This window comes from Sparus aurata, chromosome 17 (assembly GCF_900880675.1).
Source record: "Sparus aurata chromosome 17, fSpaAur1.1, whole genome shotgun sequence".
Classification (NCBI taxonomy): Eukaryota; Metazoa; Chordata; class Actinopteri; order Spariformes; family Sparidae; genus Sparus; species Sparus aurata.
The window spans coordinates 7,278,915-7,292,573 of record NC_044203.1 but is presented as its reverse complement, the minus strand read 5'-3'; positions in this window follow the sequence as shown (position 1 = coordinate 7,292,573).

The following is a 13,659-nucleotide window of genomic DNA, read 5'->3' as shown; positions in this document are numbered from 1 at the left end:
CGGCCCCAAAAATCCTGATCGGTGCATCTCTACTGCAAACCATCAATGTTGTTCTCTTAATAAAACAGAACACTTATGATAAGTCAAAGCCTTAATCTGTCCTAAATCTCGAACAAAGTGTCCGTGGTGTTTCTTTAATGATAAAGAGTCACCAGTTAAGGTGAGTACGTACAGTGAAGGTATATACATTCAGGTGTTTGCAAGTCTCTTTGTAAGTCAAGAGAGTATAGGCCAATAATAGCCCCATCCTCGACCTTTTACGAGCCAGTCCAGAAGATGATCATCCAGAATGTTTATGATCACAGCCATGACAGAAGATGGTGACACCAGGAAAAGGGTTCCACAAAGGAAGGGAAAGGCCGCACAGCTACAACACACTGTGAGCTGATTAAACCTGGACCAGCCAGAGAACAGGTGCAGATGAGCCTACGGAGGAAGCTTTGATGCAACACCCTCTGCAAGTGAAGTGGATGTGTGAGCTTCCAAATGATCATTACCAGCTCTCTGCTGTTGATGTTATTACACTATTTTGTCATTTTGCTTTAACATCTTTTATCATCTCTGCCCTTGGGAAGAAAAGGCAACTGGTCTCTTCTTTCTCAGTTGCCATGCCAGCCTTACCTGTTTCCACTGCTAATTAACCCCCCGCCGCTGTGTCTGAACACTTGTACCTGATTCCTGCCTAGGATCTGCACCTGTGTATTGGCGTTCTGCCTGCTCCTCCGGTTCTATTCACTGTTTGCACTGCCCTCACGTAGCTGCCTGTAAGCTTGTATTTGACTACAGTTAACTTCCTGCCAAGTCTCTTCTAAGTGTGTCTGATTATGATCCTTACTCTGCTTACCTGAACTGTGACAGATCTGGATGGCCTCTCTTTGCACACACTGACTAAAGCTGATGAAGGAAAGGTTTCTTACCAAATTACACAATGAAACACTGGTCGTAAAAACATAGTAATACCCCGGAGCTATTTATTTACTGCCAAGTTTGTAGAAACATGTCTGTACAACGTGTGTGTGCTGAACATCTTGAAACAGTACCTGAGAAGGCTGCAGGAGAGCCAGAGGTGGAGAGGGCTCAGGAGAGCAATAGGTGAGTGATTGGGGGAGATGCACCAGAGAGGAGCTGGAGGAAGCTGCAGACGAGATGAGCGAGCCGCATTTGGTCCCTTTATTTTTCTTTACTTTGTAGCGAGTGGTTTGAGCAGAATAAAGACGGGTTTAAATCCAGAACTGTGAGTGTGGTGCTTGCCGAGATTACCCGCAGTAGTATTGGAAAGACCGCAGTCACATTGTGATCTGATCACTCAAACGACTACTGAGTTGGTCTGAGACACATTTGACCACATATAATTTGCAAATTAACTGCTAATTCATTATGATGTGTCTCTAACAAAGATGTCATCAGCGCAGGACGCGATGGTTGTCATTGTGACAGGATACTAACATCACCTCAGGTGTGCTGGTGTTTTTCCTTTTTCTTTCATCTTTTTTTTTCAAAGTTACTACTTCAGTAGTTATTTTGACGACTACTCTCACTTCTACTTGAGTTACTGTTCAGGAAAAGTAACCGCACTTTTTCTTGACTGCAGCTTTTGGCTACCCTACCCACATATGGGTATAATATACCTCATTTTCTCATAAATTGGCCTCTGACAGCAAACTGCTTAACCAAACATAAGACTGTGCGCATAAAGTTTCCTATATATTACAGCTGTGGGGGAGCTTTGTCTAATCAGGCAAGACAGCACATATGTTGTTTGGTTTTGCATATATGTGATGCTAGTGTGTGTGTGTACAAAAACTATCAATTATCTGCGTGTTTGTATGTTCTATAGAAGGTGGGTGGTGCTCCCAGCATGTTATCTCTGAGTGAACAGTACCTCCAAGCAACCACATGTTTGGTTTCCAGGGCTGTGACCTCAAACACTGGCTGGTCATTTGAAGTACAGTCCCTGCTTGAGTCTTGAGGCTCCTTCAGTATCAAATGTGGGCACAGCCAGGGGCCAGCTGACTGGCAAACTAAGCACATGACAAGAATGGGGGGGGGGGGGGGAGTAAAAAGCCACAACTCTGCAGTTTATTCTGACCTCTGAATGTTTTTTTTTTCTTTTCACATCAGATGTAAGGGCGTGAGCTCTCTACAGCTCCACTTATACTTACTTTATTTCCCTTCAGCCATCTTCTGCAGAAATTGAGCAATGAAAAGCAACAACAAGTGCATCAGAATGTAATCTCTTTAGCTCTGTCTTTTTAAGCCAAAGAAGCAGTTAGGGTTAGACCAACGTTTTTTTAAATCTGTTGCCAAAACTGACATGTGAGATTTCTGTTTCTTTTTTTCTCTGTTATTGTCTCTCTGTGTGACACGCTCCCAAATATTTCCAAAGATTGGGTTCATGTAAGAGAAAGACCCTCAATCAAAACTGCTGTCATTGCAGGCTGAGTGAAAAATTCTCACAAAGAATGTTTTCTGATAACAACATAGTAATGTTGACTGATCAAGTGGAACTTGCAATGTATCTGTTAGGACTGCACAATTAATTGCACAATATTAGGATCATCATGGACAGGTATTGATTCAGACCAAGTTTAGGTGAAAACAGAAGCACCTTTGTAAGCAAAAGCAGCATTGCAAGTTTGCCAAACCACCTTGAACATCACAAGAAAAATTAAAAATGATGAATCAAGGCGAGAAAAATGACACTGGAGTCATTCTGACATTTCCACTTGAAAAAGGTGTGATCTCAATTCTGAGTTGAAAACCTGTGAGTCTCTCTTCTTGCGGCCCTAATATCAGTAGACCACACTGCTTGATCCATTCAAGACCTAAAATCAAAGGTGATTAGGAGCATGCCAGCCTTCATGTTTTGTGTAGAGAAACGGTCTGTGACATGCACAGCGTGTTTGCAATATGATAAATAGGAGTACAGTACAAGCAGGATCATGCAGATAATCCAGGGTCTTGGTGCAAAAAGCAGTCACCTTGAAATGAGAGTGAATTCCCCTCCACCACAGGAAAACCTTCAAAGCACCCTGGAAAATGATCGTCTATTCAAAAGTGATGTTGCAGGCGTATCCTGACTGGAAGCAGACACTGGTGAAAAAAATGCAACCATAACAATCAAAAAGGCAAAGCTGTCGGGGACATAAACAGCCCACCCAATGAGACCCAGCATGAAGGGTGATGAATAGCAGAGTGTAGGAATTGACCAATGTGATGGTGTCAATACTAATATCACTGTTATCCAAATGATTATTATCTTTGAATTTTCTTATTAAACCTGGACTGAAAACTAGTATCAGAGAAGTATATATTCAGTTTCAGATTTCAGAAAATAATGGTAGAAAATAAAGGTTGAGACAGCTCGAGTTGTCTTTATATCCAGCCACAATAAAGTGGTCTGAACTGAACTGAACTGAACTCAATGTATCTAAATGTTCATACTAGGGCTGGGCGATATATCGATATAAAACTTATATCGATATATTTTTAAAATATGATATGGAATTAGACCATATCGCATACATCGATATAGTTCAAATTTGCGCTGTGATCCTTGCTTGCCTTTAATTACAGCCACCTGAGTGCACAGTAGTCACTCACAGTAACTTCAGTGAGTTCGCGGTTCGCGCAGGTGGAGTCTCATCATCACGATGATCTCACGTGAAAGCCTCTCAAACAGCAGCAGCGTCTCAAAACAGAAGAACGAAACTTAAAGTACAGCGAGCGAGCTCAGCCGGTTTTTACATGATACGTAACTGACTTATGTGGTAGGATTTAGTCCGGTAAAGTTGGAAATATATTCACAGATTCGAACTTCCCGGATCAATAACTCATAAGTGAAACCTTGTTAAAACACAACTGACGGCTCTTTCCTACCGTAGTAAGGAAGACAACGAGCTACAACCGTATGTTAATCAAAACGAGCATCTGGAAATTAATTCTGGTCTGTATGGTCAGCCAGACCCTAAAACGACGAAATTCCCACCCACATGTCATATTTGGCTTTGATTTTGACTGAACATTTGCTCTCACTTTGCATAAAAATATCGGGATATATATCGTATATCGATATTCAGCCTAAATATATCGGGATATGACTATTAGTCCATATCGCCCAGCCCTAGTTCATACTGACTTTAATATATTAACATAAGATGTTGATTGATTTTGATTTGGCAGGTAGCCACATCCATCCTTTTTCAAAATGATATATTTGCTGCTGAAAGCAGGTTCACTGTGATACAACTGGTTTGAATAACCATGACTCTTACTGAAAATGTGAGATAATATAAAAACAAACAAACAAGCAAACAAAAAAACGAAACACGTGTGTGTCACAGTGCTACTGTGGAAGCCTGTTCTTTCTGTTTTCTGTGTTCTGCCTTTCCCCCCTGCTTTCTCCCTCAACTGCTCCTTCCGTCAGATCAACTCGTCACCCACCGGCTTTATCCACCCGGTCTCTCCACCACTTTGGCGCTAAATCATTACGTCCCAGACGGCCACTACACAGTGCCGAGATTTAGTGTTTTCTTGAAACTCTAAGTTTTTCGTATTTCTGTGTTTTTTGCATGTGCACCATTCTGCTCTGCTTCCTGCTTGCCTGCACTTCTGAGTTCCTCCATGCCAGCTCCAGTCAATCCTGCTTGCCTGCCTGCCTGCAAACCAGGTCTTCTCCTCCACCATACCCTCCTGAGATAACAGTTGGTACAATATATCATTTGCTCACTACATCCTGTCTCCATTCTTTGCATTTGGGTCCTTGAAATACACCCCCCCACCACAACAGAATGATCTAACCATAAATATGGACCCAGCAGTTACCGGTTGGTGAACCTCAATAGCAGTGACTCTCAGATGGCTACTAGCTTCCAGTCTACCCCAGAGCGTGCCAATCCCAGACGTCCCCTTTCTTGGGTTTTTTTGTTGTTGTTTTGTGTTTTTTTTTGTGCTTTCCTCCTGTCTGTCCTCCCCCTCCCTTTTCCCTCACCTGCTCCTGTCTTCCTGTGGGCGTGGCAGCAGTGTTGGCAGTAGCAGAGAAGCACACCTGCAAATCATTCTACTCATCTTCCCCTGTTATATAACCCCGGTCTTATCTCCACTCCGGTGCCAGATTGTTCCACCAGTTACGGTGACTATATCGAGTGCCTGTAGCAATTGTGTTAACCTTGTATATAATAGAAATTGATATTCTACTTTCCAATGCTCCTGTCGTGTTTTTCCTCCGGCTACTCCGGCGTCCTACTACCTGGGTTCCACCTGTGCTGCTCCTGGATGACTCTGCCTGCATGCCTGCACCTTGACTACAGCCTCCAATCTCTGTATTTGGGTCCAAGCAGAAAACCCCGACTTAACCCTTAAAGCCCTTGAAATATTTACATGCTCTCACCATCAAAGCTTCCATATTATGAAAATGAATTGAAGATTATTTCGCCTATTATGGTCACTTTGGCTTTACACACACATAATTAGTGAAGTGTAGCCAAAAAACACAGCAAGAAAAAAATCATATCAGGCCAGATAATGTTGAGGGAAGCAGCTCCAGGGCAATTTTTCACCCATATCCCCTTTACGCACACAAACTGCAAATAACAACATGGCAAATATCTTGTGCTATCATCTTGGCTGATGCTATCATATTGATGGAATTACTAACCTTTACAGTCACCTATTAAACTCCACATTTTGTTCATTGAAGGAATGGTTACACCAACACATCCTCGTTGTTGTAACTATGTAAAGGCCTGCCACGATTCAGTGCAAGAGTGCAGATACACACTGTAACAATATTTCCACACACATACACTGCTACAATCACATTATTCAATGTATGCTCCATAAGAAGACACATATTCACATCTCTGGCGTCCCTTTCCTCCTCTCTCAGCAGAAACATGGCTGGGGGATGAGATGTGAGCAGCGATGATTTCTCTGGCTTGGATGATCCCAGCCTCCCCCACACAGTTAACACCCCAGCCACAGTCGAACTGGACTGGGGCCAGATCCCAACTCAGCACGCTGGGCTCGACAAGGCCTGAATATATCCAGGCACTGAGGATCAGCGTATCACTTAAAATAAGCCTTGTACACCAGTCGGCCTTTTAAAAATAGCACTGTGTGATGTGTGATTTAAAACACGGGGAATGTTCCTGCATCCACATTTAAAAGGTTAGTAGCCTCATGTAAGGTTCGGACAATTTGACATGTTTTAGGCGGAGACAAAAGCTAATTTATAAATAGCTACTGAGCAGACTAACGAAGAAATCCTCACAATGAGAGACGCCGCCTTCCCCTGAGTCCTTTCGATAAAAGCAGCTAAAAAGGTCACAGTCAAATTGGGGTTTAGTATCTCTGACAGTGTTGTCCAGCCTGAGCTGTACAAAGCCACATGACATGGGGCTGCATTCAGAGATTAGATAGCATCCAGAGTTCACACAAAACAATTTAGGCAAAGCAACAACGGGACAACAAAGATTACATTTGTACACGGAGGATGACCGGCCATGTTGGGTCACATAGTGGCATCTCTCTGTATAAAGTTCACATGCATTTTTTAAATCCCACAGGACACTTAACCAGGGGCACACCTCAAAGATGACAAGACCAAGCCCTGAGAGCTACAATGTTTCCAGGTAAGGGAGAAGCCCCAATTGCCTCGGTGCTTTTCTGCATAAATGCTGCACAGGAACTGCTGGTGTGAGGTGGGTGGATAGTCTTTGGCCCTATTAAATATTTAATTACACATTTAGAGTCTTTTGGCCACGTGCTGAATTAGTCATGTCTGATAATGCTGTGCAATGCAGATGACAGGGCTCTGCAGTCTCCAGAGCCCTGCAGCACAACGTGCTTATCCACATAACCCAATAGAAGAGAGAAGATAAATATGGTTGCTGTTGTAATAGAAAATGACTAGAATTGCACATGAAAGCTTTAAGTGTGACTTTCCATTTAAAGGAACATGCTTGTTTGCTGTAAAATCTGGTCACTCAGAAACTCAAGCCTGATGAAGCCTAGCACAAAGGCTGGAGGCAGGGAGGACTGCTCGTCATGCTGTCATTGTGCCTTACAACAATTCAAAACCATCGTGGTTACATGTTGATATATTTTGACCAAGTGTCACCAATCCACTAGAAATATTTTGTCTGCTGCAGAGTTAGAACAGAGTTTAACCTCGGCAGTCATATAACCTGCAGCCCAGTCTTCTGAGGGATAACATTCATATCGGACTATAAGCTGTGTGCAATTTAGGTACAGTTTGACTGTGGAGTGCCACAGAGGATAGGATGTCACTTATGTAGTGAGGTGGGAAGTTGAGTTGAGGAGGTGGATTGGTGATTGTGTAGGTGGTTTGGCTACAAATTACGCATTTCTACTTCCACTGATCTGATCACAGTCTTAAGACATCTGTATTGTGCATGATCAGGCTATATCACTTCTACATTACCTCTTTTTAAAGGTTCAGTAATTCCCAACTCGTCAAAAGCTGACACTATGGGATGGCTGTTGACCTGACCTACAATTATTTGAGGAGTTGGAGGATAAATGTGACTCAAGATCACCTTTCTTACAAATTTGACCTGTTAAGCTAGTTTTGGTAAGTTATAGTGAAGCATATTTTTGGCATGTTCACATAAAATATTATAATATTAAACTTCCCGACAGCAATCAATAAATTAAATGCTCTGACAAAAAGAAAAACAATCTGGTGCCTGTGGCTGTCACAGGTCTCAATAAGCCCCATCTAATCATTACATTTGGATCAAGTAAAATGTATCTGCCTACCTGCATGGACTGCCTATCTGCTTGGTCCTGCAAGCTAGTAGCAGAATAATGTGAGAGAAACTGCAACACAAATTTCCCAATGCTAACATGCTAATTTGATAGTGATGAGTATTAACAATAGTAAGGTTTGGTATTTGCACTGATTATAATAACATGAGTAATTTCCTTACATGTGGAGACATGAGGCAGTTGGATACAGTAAGCGAGGAAAACGATGTGCTGTGCACAGTACTCAGCCAATAAGTGCGTCATTTAGCAGCGGCTAACCAAATAATTCAATTACCTTTTTATAATCTAACAATTTAAATTTATGAAAAGCTGAATTTAATGTAAACTAAATGTGAAACTATTACAATCGTCATGTTTACGTCCTTTCATTCACGGTGACCGATGGTGAAAATCACGGCAAGCAGAATGTTTGCAGTAAAGTTCGTTATGCTAAATGTGTTAAGTATTATTCCCAGTGAGTTGCGTAATTCTTTAAACAGGCAAACAATCAAACAAACAAGCACAAACAAATTATAGGCTAATAGATAACTGTTATTAATCCCTGAGGGGAAATTAGCTCATCATAGCAGCAGGTACATTCAAGTACAAATACAATCACACTGAAGGGCAAATACAGAAACATTAAGAAACAATAAAGTAATGCTGTGATCGTTCATCCTTGCATTGTAACAAATGAAGATGTGATTCAATATAATGCTGCTGCTTTTATGTTACTTTAACATAAATAATCTGAGTAAAAGTCTATAATGACCAACAGATGGCACCGTACTTAATAACCAGCCAACACATATGATCCAGCAATATTTTTTTCTGCTCAGATTAGATGCTTCAACACATTAGTTAGACAGACACCAACCAAAGAGGGAAATTTTCCTGCAGCATGCACATATTCATGTCTTGCATGAATAACTGGCTATGGCTTTTACATACAGCACACCATGCTGACATTATCCACATTTTCCTTATGAATACATTTGTGCTATAGCCTATTATGAAAACAAATGGTAACGATTTTAACAACTATTAAAAGTGACCTATGTGTCAATAAGACTTAGCTTATTTTATCAGCACTACTGTTCTCAGGGAATGTAATGGTAGGTCAAGTTTCCATCGCCTCTGCCAACTTAACCCAAATGATCAATTGACAGAGTGGCATGTATCAAATGCTCGGTCAGTGTTTGCTTTTCTTTTTTCTAATGTATCTTTCACTGCCACATTGAGGTTATGTCCAATTCAAATAAGCCATGACCACAAAGTCCCTGATGTAATAACAATGTCAACCCTATGAACCCTATTTCTTGTGCATATGTACACACACACACACATATATATATATATATATATATGTATATATATATATATATATATATATACATATATATATATATATATATATACATATATATATATATATATATATATATATACATATATATATATATATATATATATATATATATATATAGAGAGAGAGAGAGAGAGAGAGAGAGAGAGAGAGAGATGTATTAATGTAAAAAATACTTTAAAAATGTATTATTTGTGATTCAAATAGTGGTTGTTGGTAAAGTATTAGTGACCTTCACAGATGTATGATGTAACTGCTTTCATGGGACCTCAGCTACCATTGGCTCCAATGTAACTTGAGCGCTGATGAAAAGTGAAACAAGCAAATGTTTGTTTGAAAACGACAATGGCTGTTCCTGAGGAGGTTAGCAAAGCTGCTGCTAGAGCATCAGTTGTATTGGAAATAGTGAGTATATTTCATTGAAAGCAGAGCAAAAAAAGAAGGATTTTCTCCATGGAAAAATAAGTTTTCGTTCTTCTCCTGACTTTGATTTATCAACTGGCTCTGCTGCTGTTAATCTAATTGGTTGAAGTTAGCTCATGATATACCTAGATATACATTTTCTAGATGTTTCTGTGCGACAAACCCTGTGGAACAGGTTAAGTGTCTATCTATTATACACTAGTTCTGACAAAAGTAGCAAGTGTGTTGGGCTTTTCCACAGGAAGTTGGCAGTTGTGGAGGCAACTGCTCTTGGTGTGAGCCTAGCGTGCTCAGCAGGATGGTGATTTGCAAACAGCCATGCATATGATGACATTAGATTCTTTCACTGGCACTATTTGTTTGCAAAGATGGCCTATTGTTAATTTTCAGTCATTTGGCTTGCCTGTTGCATCCAGTTTAAAACCAAAATAATCCCAAATTGGGGATTTTTATTTCATGCTTGCAACAAGCTCATCTATGATTGCATTTGCTGAAAATATCGGGTGTGATCCCTGTGTCTTGTGCACACCACAGACACACCTGCATGGGTATATCAGCAGTTGCCAGTTGTTGGGCTGATGGTGGTAAGTTGGAAAACGAACCCCAAATAATATAGCATATAATTGAAAGTCAAAACACAAGACCAAATACAAAATTGAGACACTAAACCACAATGTGAATACTGCCAAAAAAATGTGGGGTACATCTACACACAGTAGCAAAAACATAACCACATCACCACAAAGAGGTCATAAAATAATGTCACAACATGAAATATGTTGGCAATTAAAGCCAATATGCCCAAATTACAACTTCATTTTCTCCGTAAAAATAGGAAGGTAGGAACATTCTCACCCTGGCTTTTGTACTACATTAAATGATGTTGAATAGTAATATTCAGCCATGCCAAGCATTGATGAATTCCTGTGAATGTAGCAACCGTTAATTCCTCTGTGTGAGTGTGAAGCATTAGGAGACAGGGTGTTTCTTTTTAGATGCTCTTTTATTAGCTTCTAACACAGCTGTTTCCCCCTCTTACTCATCCCTGTGCTATCCCTGTGCTCTTGGACTCTAGCTGAACATAATTCCAACACAAAGAGTCTCAGAAAATGCACCCTCAGCCGACTGTAAATGCAATTCATGGCAAGACTGCATAAGACTTTGATTGTGCCAGGAATTTGATTGCTTCATGGGTGCAGCAAAAAGAGGGGACATTGGCAAGCATTTCCAGATGCATCGTGGTTTATTCTGCTACTTGAAAAATAACTTGTAAATGTGTTTTCAAACAGGACCAGACAACACAATTTTAAGGAAAGGGTTTTAAAGGCACCAAAGCTTCAGTCATTCAGTTCAGCCCCAACATGAAATATTCATTTGTGAAACAGCTTGCTCACATGTACCACTGACAACACTGTTTGCTAAGTGGTCTTGAGATGGACTTCTGTGTGCGTGTGTTTGTGTGTGTCCTTTACTTGCACTTGTACATGACTGTTTGTGTTTGATTGAAGTGGAGACAATGACAGCAAAGGAGGAAAGATGTATTTGATTTTGCTTCTGCACCTTTTGCAGCCTTTCAGATCTCTCTGGGTTTCACATCAGAAGAGTTTCCCAGCTGTAGTGTGTATATTTATTTGTCTGGAAGAAGGGCAGTGCCTGAATACGCATCATCTGCTACTTGAAGAGAGAATGTCTGAGGAGACAGATGTAAACTATTGCTGGGGGTTTTCCATGAGGATACAAGGGTCAGGGTACTACAGTGGGCACTAACAACTTCTGCACTAACCTCTGACATGAGGCACTTGAGAGTCAGAGTTGAGTATCAACAGCAGCTGAGAGCAATTCAAAGACTCTCTGCTGTGTGCGATCTGCGTTTCATTGTCTCCACTTCAATGTTACTGAGTTTTTGAATAGTTAAATCAGTAGGAAATAAATTAAGCATTAGTTATATTGAAGAAAAATATCATTTCTAATGAGTTTCACGACAAAGTGACCTTTGGTCTAATGCCTTGCTTTCAAAACCCCTCTGCCATCAGTTACATCATATTAAAATGACTTAGGTTCAGTCCCTCAAGTTTAGTGAAGGTATTGTAGGAATTGTGTGAGTTCACCCACACCTGAGGTACATGTATGCCCCTGTTACACACAAAAATAGATACATGCATCTCAAACGATGTAACCATAACTGCCCACATACTTCCATGTGACATGGTGATGGCGGAGGATATTGTGATAATGTACCTGTTAAGAAGGAGGCATACTGTATGCAGAGGCAATGCTGTAGACGGTGGTGGTCTGTGAGGTCATTAACTACAATGTAACTTGAAAGGAGAATTCTGTTCATTAACAGTACTGATGAGAGAACCTGATCATGGAAGTCACTCCCACCATTGTTCCTTTTAAGACCTTGAACTTTCTCCATATGAGTTTGTCTTGCAATAGTCGCACACACAGGAGAGAGTGTATTAGGCATTTCTATAATAGCTGTTTCCTGATGCACCAAATCATCTCTTAGCTTTCATCATCAAGTTAACACACCTTGGGAAACATTTGTTTGATAATGCAATTGCTACTGATAAGATAATGGCAATATGCACAATGCAAAGCAAACTACATCCACTGATGACAGGGGAATATAGTTGGGATGCCTGAAAAAAATATGTAGAATGAAGTTTAGACTTTCTCTCTCTCGTATTTCCAAGGTCAGCAATAAACCTTGATTTCAAGTTTAATCTCAGCTTGCAAACTTGATACACGATAATGCCCGCCCTTCTGTCTGTTATTTAAGCAACAGTAGATAGCTACAACAAAAGGCTACAGTGAGCAGCTGCTAGTGGCTATGCTGCCCCCTATTGTTTTGGAAGTATCCTAAAATTCTGTCAATTTCTCACAAGTAACACCTTCAAGTATTTCTTGTTGTGTCCATATTATTTTTATTAATTTATGTCAGTATGTGTTATATTCACATACCATATACAACCTGTCTGATAAACAATATATATATATCAAAGAAGGATAAAAGTGACTTGAAGTTTACTGTGATAAATTCCACCTCTCTCATCTGTGTCTGCACACACAGGAGTTCTCCATGGTCCTGATCCTGTGGTTGTGAGCAGCTATAGAGCGGCCAGTCCACACTAGCTGAACAGCTACCACCAGTTGGAACTAACTGACCGAAGTGAAGAGTCTCCTGCAGCAGATTCACACCACTCTTTTCACAACAAACACTTAATTAGAAGAGCTAGGAAAAGAACTGAGGAAAAAAGGGTCTTAAAAAATGTCCTTATTTACATTGATGGTTTAATTCTTCGTCTGTGCTGAGCACAATCATCAGTTCAGTCAGACAACTCACATTTGAAATGTTTACTCGAGCAGCAAAACATATTAATAGTTTGGCATGTAGACTGATATGCTTGCATAGAGATATTAGTGAGACATCTTGAGCCCTCCGGCAGTCAGAGCCAACAGGTGGATGCTGGGTGGTGGTGGGGCTCAAAGACCACTGACAGGCACAGGGAGAGATGGAACAATTTTGCAGTTTAAATAAACCGCCAAATTGTCAGGGTGCGTTTGGTAGATGGATGAGTGTGGAGAGTGGGGCACATCATTTGTATATCAATACATCTCGAGTTGTCTGGCTGAACTAGCTCACAGGAGTCACTCCATTAGTGTCCCAGGCAACAGCAACGAGAATTTTTCCTACAGGCGAACAGAACACAGTGACGTTGTATTTCCATTTACACTTCTGGGCCACACTGCAGCACATGATGTAATACTGATGACTGTCTCCTATGACAGTTATCGCACTTCTGTTCAAGGTGAGATTCAAATCACTGCACATTATTTACACTCCATTTCTTCCAATATGGCACAGTGGCTTCAGCGGGTGGCCGAACTTAAACTAGATAAACTTCTGCTGGAAAACATGCACTTATAGCCAACAACAGTAATAAAACTCATTGAAATTACTATCATGATGCATTAATTAAATTTGCTTTTTATCTAAACATTTATGTCATTTCAACAAGTAAATTTTTTAAGTAAGTAAGTGTTTTTTTTTTTTTTATGTTTTCTGTAGGAAAAAACAAATTAAATGATTTGAG